Source organism: Lissotriton vulgaris, chromosome 7 (assembly GCF_964263255.1).
Source record: "Lissotriton vulgaris chromosome 7, aLisVul1.2, whole genome shotgun sequence".
NCBI lineage: Eukaryota > Metazoa > Chordata > Amphibia > Caudata > Salamandridae > Lissotriton > Lissotriton vulgaris.
The window spans coordinates 73,313,399-73,325,111 of record NC_141695.1 but is presented as its reverse complement, the minus strand read 5'-3'; positions in this window follow the sequence as shown (position 1 = coordinate 73,325,111).

Below are 11,713 nucleotides of genomic sequence, written 5' to 3'. Positions count from 1 at the left end.
TTATTAATATTAACGTGAAAACTTACTGGGGCCAGCAGAGGAGCCATCGCTGAACGGATCCTGGCCTTCCTGATCTTGTCCCTTCTCCGCCGGCGCCGCTACCTTCTCTTCTGTCCTCTTGCCCCTGGGGGGAGCAGATGTACAACATGAAAGAAAGACCCAAACATGGATGATTGCTGTCAACCAAATCAAACATTTCAAAAGAACAATAGCAAATTATTTTGGGGAAATAGCAAATAGACATCAATTTCACTTAACCTATATGATGGAACTCTGGAGGGGCCCCTCAGGAAGCACTCCAGGGAATGGTTACTAATGAGCTTGAACTTTTGTACCTGCTACGTGCTTTCAGTTTTGCAAAATTCGTTTTTCTGCAATTTTGCGTGGTTCTCGGGGCGCGAATTTGCGTGAAATCGAGCTTGTAAGCCGCAAATTCATGCAAATATGCGATTTGGGAATTTTTTGCTTGTTCGCGGGGTTTTTTGCATCTTTGCGGGCCGCTTGGTGCGCAATGACCGCAAAGTTACCCATGCGGTCGTACATAGGCACGGCCATCATGTTCGCGTGAAGTATTTCGGTTTCCGGGTGCTATTGGCAGTCTCGCGTTGTGTGCGGCACGCTATTACAAGTTTGCGTGTGTTTTTGCATGTTTGCGGGGATATAATTGCGCAAACTTACTCACGCAGTCCTCAACGGGCGCGGCCATCTTGTTTTTCAGTCATTGCTATGGTTCTGGGCATGCTTTCTGTATCCATCTATAATCTTTGCCATCCTTTGCTTGTTTTATCTATTTTACTTATTATCTATCCCTCTATTTTTCTAGCTCTATATTTTGTGTTTTCTTCTACTTTTGGTTACTTTAAAACTACTTTTTTAAACTCTTTTCTTTTCTTTACTTTTTCTCTATTCTGTATCCTATTTATAATTTCCCTTCCTGCCCAGACCATGGCAAAGGGAGCCGGGAAGCAGGCTGAGAAGGGGAAGGGTCCCGAACCCCGTTCCCGGCTCCCATGTGGGAGATTGAGGGGGGAGCAAGTGCAAGCTCGGGAGATCTTCAGCGTGGAGGAGGTGGCCGCATTGGTTTTCTATGTGCAGCGCCTCCTCCTCAAGACCATAGCGGCAGGCGGCAGGATCGCTAGTGGGTACAGGCTCCGGGAGCGTCAGAAGCTGTGGGATAAGGTGTGCCGGGCCATGTACCAACAAGAGAATAGTTACAAGTATGGCACGAACCACCTGTCAAAAAAATAAATTGCAACAGGAAGCACTTACAGCTAAGGAAGCAGGTGCCAGTCTTGAAGCTCAAATTCAGTGACACATAATCAGCCCCTTAGTAATTCATCTCAGTTGAGGCAGGGCAGGTGTGCTTTCTACCCATAATCTACAGTGGTGAACTGGAGGGTGCTGTGAGATGCATAAGAGGGTGGCAGTGCTGAACCAGAAGGTGGCAGTGATGAACTACAGGGTGGCTTGGGTGAACCAGAGGGTGGCAGTGGTGAACCAGAGGGTGCTGTGATGAACTAGAGGGTGGCATTGATGAACCAGAGGGCGCCAAAAAAAAAACGCGAACACGCACAGCACCCCGCGAACACGCAAAACGCCCCGCGAACGCGCAAATATAGAAAAATCCTCAAATTTGCACGAATTCGGGGATTTTGCGGATTGCGAGTTCGAGTTCGCACGAATTCCCGAACCGCGAATTCGCAAAATTTGCTTATACTTAGTTTACACCCCTTGCCATCATCATTTTGTTGAACCAATAAGTCCCATTGGTTTTCCATGAAAAGATGACATGATGTGGTAGGTAAAAAGTATACAAATCTGGAAGAATTAAGTAATCCATTTCTCATGTTCTCCTTAGGACTGCTGTATCACCATCGTATGACTAGTTATGACATTTTAGGAAAGGGGCGGATAATTCTCCTTGTTCTTTGTTTCCAGACATATTCTCTAGGAAGTAACAATATTGGTTGCACATCTGGTCAAGTAAGTTACAGAAGAGAATAGTACCTTTTGACAGTTAGAACACAAGTGGAAACTTTACAAAAGATCACTATAAGCTTTGGATTGTTCGGTTCACAGGAACTACTGTTGAAAAAGAGAGCAAGCTTAGGCCTTTATGTAAATACAGTTTATGCACAATGAAATTCAACTAAAGTTTAAATGTCACATATATCAAAACACAATAGTTCCAGTTAATTGAACACCATCTATTGTCTACCTATGAATCTAGAATTATTTCCGGTCAGTATTAGGCACCCATATGATTTTTTCTAACATATATCATCATTTTGCAATACATGTCTATATTCTTTAGTATGTTGTGGCTTAATACATTTTATTCAAAGTTATAAGGCGCATTTGACTAAATATGAAGCAATAGATCATTTAGTCTTTCAACTGAGTACCTAGTTAATGTAAGTGTTTCCAAATGCACATTTCTAAGGTGTATATCCATTTTTTCTATCTACACATTGTTGCTACAAATAAGTATACATTTTCTTTATGTAAATTATAAATTTGTACTCTTTAACACAGAATTACAACAATCTATCCGTAAATTACTATTGACATTAACATATGGTTTTTACCATTAATCTTAAGCCAACTGTCTTATTATAACATATCATTATAAACAATCAGCCATTTAACCGTTATCATTGACTTTCCACCATAACTTCTTCAGATTTGTGGTGTCAGTTCATTAGCCTTCCCACAGGGCAACAATCAGTTATACTATAATAAAATTACAAATGTGCACAAAATAGAGTTGTCAAACTAATATAAAATCCAGGGCTCCAGCGAAGCCAATTAGCCCTTTGTGCAGTGACAGGACATAGCCTATTCAAGAGTAAGTGGGGATGTGCCCAGCTCTTCCCTCCCATTCTGCCAGTAATGGCACAACCAGTCACAACTAAGCTCCCACTTTGTATGTCTGTCTAAGAGGAAAACACAAAAGGCCAACTGTCAGCTACACAAAGCCATGTAACCCAGAGACAGGCTGAAGGCTCCAAATGACTAGGTCAAGAAAAGGGCAACTTTCTAAAAGTGGCATTTTCAGTATTGCAATTTAAAATCCTAATTCACCATGTTAGATTAAATTAGGATTCCAGAAACACCAAACATGAAGCAGTAATCTCTCCTCGTTTGGAAATATACTTAGAAAATATAATAAGGTAACTCCAATGTTTTCCTATGGGAGAGATAGGCCTTATAGTAGGGAAAAATGAATTTAAAAGTTCCAGGACATGTAAAACTTAAAAGTACATGTTCTGCATTTTAAACACATGTTACCCTACCTTTTGGTCTGTCCAGGGCCTATGTTAGGGCTTACTTACATATTTGTAAAAGAAAGATTTAAGCCTGGCAAAAGGCTTACATTGCCATGTTGAAATGGCAGTTTAATCTGAACACGCAGGTTCTGCAAAAGCAGGCCAGAGACGTGTTTCAAGGGTTACCTAATTGGGACGAACAACCAGTGCTGCAGGCCTACTGCAGACCGGTCCGGTCCTCGGATGCTTGATTCCGTTCTGGGAAGGACATGGCTTTTGTAGTTCGGACTGGACTGTTCCCATGGGGCACAGGGTCAGAGCTGATTTGCATATCGCCATTGTCTAACCCAGGGTGGTGTGGAGTGCAAAATAACGATGGATTTGGGCCCAGATCTTCGGACTGGGGTGAATGTGTGACATTGATCCACATTCGGTCCATCACCTGTTTTATTTGCAATTGCAGGCCTACTAGTAGCATTTAATTTACAGGACCTGGGTACATGCAGTGCCACTTTATTGGGGGGGGGGGTGTAACTAAATAAATATGCCAATTTGATATAAGCCAATTCTGCCATATTTTAACCAGAGAGCACAAGCTCTGTAGCACTGGCTAGCAGTGGTTAAATGTGCATTGTGCTAAGGCCTACAAAAACAAAGTCAACAAAAATAGTAGAAGGTAGGCAAAAGGTTTTGGAATGACACAACAGAAAGGGCCAGGTCCAACACAGATCCTCTCTGAACTAAAGTACAAGCAAACCAAGACCCTTATGGGCCTAATGGGCCTTTTCAGTCAACTGCTGCTCGGTTCCAGTAGCACAGTGAGCATGGGATCCACATCTGTTCCTACACATTGCACTTAAGGCATTACAATGATGATTGATTAGTGTAAGCCACTTGTAACTGCTTAGGGCCGCAGTGCATTGTTTTTTTTCTCCATGTTAATTCATATAAATAACCGAGTCAAAAAACTACTCAACCTTGTTTCTGCTCTATTTGGAACTATCTAGCCCCAACTGCCAGGGAAATCCTTTCTGAACTGGTAAAGAGGCAACTTGGATACAGTCGCATAGTGAGCCTGTAACTCATGGCAGACCAAACCCATAGCAATTAACCCATTGCAGGCGTCGGATGCACAGGAGCTGTCTGATGCATCGGTGCTCATGTGCGTCAGGTGGCTTCTGCGCATCTTTACACATGTCACTGGATATCTCTCTGGTGCCCACACCAGAGGTATTTCCTTTCTTCCGAAATAGCTTCTGGAGCTGCGGAATAGCATCCCCTGCTCCCGAGGTGCACGGGGCACTGACATCATTTCACTGAAATCTAAAGTGCTTGTCTAAAATCAGACTGTGAGTCGCTGTGCATTTGGGCAACCATTGTGAGAGCAGCATTTGGGTACTTCATGTCTTTGCAGACAGATAACTGATTTAAAACCTGTCATGTTGTCAAGTTTTAGTAGCATTAGAATAGTGTTGCATGTCTACAATCACATTGTGAGTCTATATGCATTTGGGTAACCATTGTGAGACAAGCATTTGATTACTTTATGTAATTACTGACACATAAGTGTTTAAAAATCTATTAATCCCCTTGCATTTCTCTAGTGACCCATTCAGCACCATGTACTAATTCATTCACTGCAGTAAAACACAACCAATTATAAATTCACCCTATGTCTTTCCTTGTAGTAGTCTAATCATTCAGTCAGTGTCAAAGTACTAATGCAGCGATCCAGGGCCTTAGCACATGGACTGCTTCCAACTCCTATGCACTATGCATGTAGTCCTCTAACCACCTACACACTTGTGTTTCAGGCCTACAATTAAGGGTGGGCGTAAAATCCATTTTGCGGGCGAATTTGCGTATTTTCCGCGATTTCGCGATCCGCGAATCTCGCAAAATCGCTGTAAAATCCGCGAATCAGCGGGGACGAATTTTCAGCCAAGCAAGGGTTACAGCAGCAGGTGCAAAAGTTGAACCTAATTTCTTTGTAACCTTTTACAAAAGGGTTACAAACAAATTAACTTCAACTTGGACACCTGCTGCTAATTGCTTCCTGGCGCCTCGTTGCCTACTTGCAACTATTCTCTGACCCTGCTGTGACCCTTGAAGCAGGGTCAGAGAATAGTTACAAGTAGGCAACGAGGCACCTGTCTAAGGAATTAAACCTCATCAGGAAGCACTTACAGATAAATAAAACAGGAAGAAGGGAAAGGATGGCAAATACACCCATTTTGAGTTGTCAGGAGGGGTTAAACTAAAAGAGACCTTTACAACACAATTTTCATATGCATTTTGCTAAAAATAAAAAGCTGTATGTTCTGTAGGGCCAACTCAGGAATCTGGCCCTTCAGAGATCCGGCCTCTCTTTCTTTCTCTCGTTCTCTCTCTCCCTCTCTCTTTCCCTCTCTTTCTATCTCTTTCTATCTATCTATCTATCTATCTATCTATCTATCTATCTATCTATCTATCTATCTATCTATCTATCTATCTATCTATCTATCTATCTCTCTCTCCCTCTCCCATACTGCATGGGTAGCTTCGCTATGCAAGCGGCTCGTGAAGATGCAAAAATCCCCGCGAACACGCAAAAACCCCCGCGAACACGCAAAAAACCCCGCGAACACGCAAAAAAACAAAAATCCGCAAATTCGCACTAATTTGCGAATTTTGCGGATCGCAAATTCGCAAATCCGCTAATTCGCGGATCGCAAATTTGCAAAATTCGCCCATGCTTACCTACAATTCCCCAGTGAGTATCCATACACTCCTGCAAACACTCTGTTACTCCTCTTGCGTTCCTCTAGTGACCATTTCAGCACCAAGTACTAATCCATTCCCTGCATGAAAACACAACCAATTATAAATCAACCCAGGCACTGTGCTTGCAGTACTCTAATCATTCAGTCATTATCCAAGTACTCATGCAGCGAGCCAGGCCTTAGTACATGGATTGCTTCAAACTCCTATGCACTATTCATGCAGTCCTCTAACCAACTACACACTTGTGTTTCAGGTCTACAATGCCCCAATCAGTATCCACATACTGTTGCAAGCACCCTGTTACTTCCCTTGCACTCCTCTAGTGTGTCATTCAAGACAATGTAGTAATCATTCACTTTTTCCAAAACCCATCCATTCATAAATTCACCCAGGCACTCTCCTTGCAGTATTCTAATCATTCAGTCAGTGGTCAAGTCATCATAAAATACATACTATATTATACAAAAAATCCATACAAATCATCCATATTATACAGAATAAAAATTGAGTATTCCAAGTAAGTAAGTACATACAAATATAAATAGATAAAAAAAACTAAAATAGCTGCTAAAAAGGTATTAAATATGCAAATAGCAAAAGACTTTGACAGCTAAATGTTAGCTAATACAAACTCCAATCCATCAGAACCCCTAACCCATGTGGGATGCCGACTTCCACTAGAACAACCAATAATATCATCTACACGCGATGTTGGGAACTGATCTTTCGGGTCCAAAGTACCCAGGCCCAACTCACAAATTTAGCTACACCTATGACCACTAGGGTAGAGGTGTCAGGTTTCAAGATTCTGCTTGCAGCCTGCGTGTATCTAGTTCCCATTGAATGGCAGACAGGACTTAATCACAACCGTCTGGGTTGTCGATACACCGGGCATACAAAAAGGAAGTGATCAACCATTTTAACCTGATCCAAACAGAATGGAGATTTATCTCTTCCTAAGTTGTTCCATCTGCTCGTTAACCAGCGTTCTGGTAGTGTGCCTACTCTAAACTCGTGATACAGTTTACGGTTTTGTTGCTTTGTTATGATGTCTCAATATTCTTTCAGGCATGCGTCATCCTTAATAACAAGAAATGTTGCAGACATGGAGCTACCTATATTGGATGTGTGTCACTTGGTTTTAATCCTATCCCAATACATATCCCTAAAAAACTTTTTGGGAGGAAAAACAGCTGTATTGGGGCTTGCCCATAGATCCCCCATCCCGATGTCAGTCAATGATGATTTTATTTCAGCCAACCAAGGGATTCTGTGGGAACCACCTAAACCTTTACCTCCAATAAAGCCTAGGCGTATAGGGATAGCTCCGGTGTAGTCCACAGACGTCTCCAAAATGCTAGTGGTCTATACTGTGCTACATCCTCAACGGGCTGACAACCTAAATCATACAATAAGGGTATATGAGGGGTGGATTGGGGTAGCCCTGCTGCAGACCTAAGGAATTTGTTCTGTGCAACCCTTAATGGGGACAGGTTGCTAAAACCCCACAGTTCCGCACCATACATGACAGCAGGTAGGGTCTTAGAATCATAAATTTGAACTAAGGGGGCCATATATTTGGTTAGCGAGTACCTATGTTCTTTGAGCAAGGCTCCTCCTAGTTGTTTATGTTTCAAGGCCAGCAGATCTATCTGGGGTTTCCAACTCAATTTATCGCTGAAGGTAACACCCAGATATGTAAAGACAGATGTCTGTTCCAAGGTGGCTCCTACCATGAGTACCCTTGCACTAACTGGTCTAGACCCATGGAGAACCATAAACTTGGTCTTCCCCACGTTTGCTTCCAGCTCATGTTTGTGGCAAAACAACTCAAAGCGAGACAGTGCCAGTTGTAATCCCTGCCTCATCTTGGAAATTAAAAGAGTGTCGAACATGAGCAGGGAGACTTTCATGCCAGCTAGGGTAGGTGCATCTGTCGGGTGGTTAGAAAAATACTTAACATCCCCATTAATAAACAAGGAAAACAGGGTGGGGACCAACACACACCCTTGTCTAACCCCTTTAGACACCTCAAATCGTGCAGTTACCTCCCCAGGTTTACCCCAGCAAACCTGTCAATAGGTGTGTTTGTGGAGGTTGACCAGAATCACCACCAACTCCTTGGGCATATACATCTCCAAGAGAACTTCCCATAATTTAGCCCTAGGCACACGATCAAACGTGGATCTTAAGTCCACAAAAGCCGCATAGAGCATGCCACCCCCAAGAAATACTTCCTTCCAATAAAGAAGCATGAATCTAAAAGCTTGGTCCAGGGTGGAACCTAAAACCTGCCTGGAAGGGCGTTAAGATGTCAGTTTCGGACATCCAGCTCTGAATACGACCCAGTACTAGACGTGCTATGATTTGTTGTACTGCATCATTAATGCTTATCGGTCGATAATTGGCTGGAGCAGAGCGATCGCCTTTCTTGTAGATCGGCAATATCTCTGCCCCAACCAAGGATCAGGAACCGGTGCTCCATTGGCAATGGCATTAGCTAAGGTAGGTATATAAGGGACTCACAGGGCTTGTTCTTCCATAAATAAATCTGCGGGGATACAATCTGGCCCCGGGGCTTTATCACACAGAATCATTTTCAAAGCTAACTCCACCTCACTGGGGACGAATATCAGGGGCGCTACATAACTAAGGGACGGTGTAACTACTACATTCCTATCCCTGATCTTGAACTGGTTTTCAAAATAACTAACCCATTGTTGTGGCTCAACATGAGTAGTGGGAGTCATAGGTTGCAGACACTTTCCAGATTTAAGTAGGTGCCACAATTGAGTCATATTCTGACCTTCACATGCCTGAAGTAACTCCCTCCAACAATCCTCATCCCAATTTTTCTTGGCTTTGATCTGTGCAGCTTTATAAGTGGCCCTAGAACATTTGATGGCATCAGGTAATTTAGATTTGATAGCTGTTACCCGGGCTCGTTGGGCCTGCCTGCAGCTTTTATCATACCAAGAGCAAGGTCTCTGCACTTTGCTTTTGTTGGATTTAGGAAGGTTTTTAATGAAAAGCATTTTAAGCCCCAGAAATAATTCACTGTGGATGCCCAGCATTCTATCATTAAGCACCTCCTCTGACTCACAGCTGGTTAGTTTGTCCATGGTACATCTAACCATATCTCTTATGGCGGCCCCTGTTCTATCATTAGTGGCTATCTTAGGCCACCAAACCCTTCTTTGGTGTTGGTGAGGATTACTTTCTCCTGTAAATCTCCTGTATAAGGGCATCTACACCTATAGGGGAACTGGTAAAGCTATTATCAGTTATTGCCAGGATCAGGGGATTATGGTCGCGTTCTGGTCTATTCACCACCACCATATCTACGATGGCCGACCACATTTCCACATTAGCTAAGATATAATCAATCTGACTACCAACTCTGCCGTCGTCAAAGGTCATTTCACCTTGCCTATCTGACAACGTTCTACCATTAACCACCCCCATACCCTTATCTAGGCACAGCTCTTTCAGTTGCAGGGCCGCCTGGGTCCATTTCCTTATGGGTTTTAACTCTAACTGCGGCAAACCCCACAATGCATCCTCAACTTCGGTAAGTTTACCATCGTTCTCATCCAGGGGCACAAAGCATGTATCAAAATCTCCCACCACTACCCAACAATCGACGTTCTCCACCATGCTGAGGAGGCCCTCCAGAAGTGAGGTAATTGGTGAGCACCTCCCTCCCAGAAGACCCCTTGCATAGATGTTAACAATGAGAATATTGAGGCCCTTTGAGGAACTGACCCTAATGGCCATAATATTGGGGCAGTCAATAGGGACCTCTACCACTGAGACACTCTCACGCTGACGTACCCAGATAGTCAAGCCACCAACTGGTCTTCCCCTGTGACCCTTTATTGCGGGTTTTGGAGAAATTCAAGTAACCTGAGCGGAAAATACTTTCCACCGCCCATGTTTCTTGAAAGGTCCAAATGTCTGTTTGTACAATAAAACCAGCCCAGTCAGGTAGATGTAACTTTGACTCTAACCCCGCTATATTCTATGAGGAGCTGTTTATACAGGGACTTTCCACCAGACATACCTCGTTACTGGCAGTGTTATAGTGCTCAGCTGGGGGCACTCCGGGGGAGCCTTCATTAATGGAGGCTGTTGCCTGTATAGGGTAATCTCCGAAACCTCGCATTGCAACAAGGTCCAGGAGCTCCCGACCTAATATTGCGAAACACTTGGAACTTCCAGCCGAGAAAAAACATTGCCATCCCTCAGTCAATTGTTCTCCTCTAAGGTGGACAGTGGATCAGATCGATTACCAGTCATAATGGGCTGGTCACTAGGATGCCTACCCCACTGGGGAATCATCTCTCTGCTGCGTTGAGTGAATGCCCCCCACATCACTCCCAAGTATGGGCTGTAGGTGAAACCTATCTCCTCCTGACTCGACAGACCCTTGCATGTACCTGGCACCACACACCCCCCCCCCACTTATTGTTCCTTGGTGGCCAGACCTGTTGTTGCCAATCTGTAAATTAGACCACTTACGCGCTGCAATTTTGGGCCTATAAAAGTATCCCAGGTCTTGAACCTGGATGTGTGATCCCTGTTGAGACCAGTTACCCCTGCAAATGTAATCCGCTATCTTAGGATCACTGAAGTTGATGACAATACAGTCACAATCTATATGTTTTGAGCTCCCACCTACCCAGTCCACTCTCTTAACATGAAGAATTTTACATTTTACATCTCTGGGCAGTGGTCTGTTGATATTCAAACAGAAGGTTGCCTTATTTTTCAGCTGGTCATAGCTTTCAATTTTGCCATACTCCAGTACTGGGACGCCAGTCAAGACCACCACAAACATTTCGCTGGATCCCCACCGAAACAAGGAAAACAGTCACCCATGCTCTAGTCACGAGCCGACTGGACTACGGAAACACCCTCTACGCAGGTACTACCGCTAAACTCCTGAAGAAACTCCAACGAATCCAAAACGCCTCAGCCAGAATCATATTAGACATCCCGCGCAACGAACACATCTCTGATCACCTGAAAGACCTCCACTGGCTACCCGTCAATAAGAGAATAACTTTCCGTCTGCTAACCCACGCACACAAATCACTCTACGACATCGGACCAGAATGCCTCAACTCACGACTGTCCTTCTACACCCCCCCCCGCCAACTACGTTCTTCCAGCCAAGCCCTCGCCACTGTACCTCGCATCAACAAGTCCACCATGGGAGGCTGATCCTTCTCATACCTGGCTGCTAAAACATGGAACTCACTCCCCGCGTACCTTCGCCTCACCCAGAACCACCCAGCATTCAGAAAGCAACTTAAAACGTGGATATTTGACAAGTAATCCTCCTCCCCCTTTTCAGCGCCTTGAGACCCTCTGGGTAGGTAGTGCGCTATATAAATTCTCTGACTTGACTTGACTTGACATACGGTGTGCAATCCGGGTGGTGGTCTAGGGTTGGGTGTTAGTTCTTATCCGCACCTCTAAGCCTTCCCATATTGTTGCTACTTCTGGCCACACCATCGGGTAGTGGCACATTCCTACCATTTCCATTCCCTCCCCTAGAACCTTCTGAACATTCTCGAAATACTGGGGGCACAGTTGAGTTGTGCTTGTTGATGTGGTAACAACAGGTGTGGGACATGCAGGCAAATCCCTCCCCACCTATCTCCTATCTTCATTTA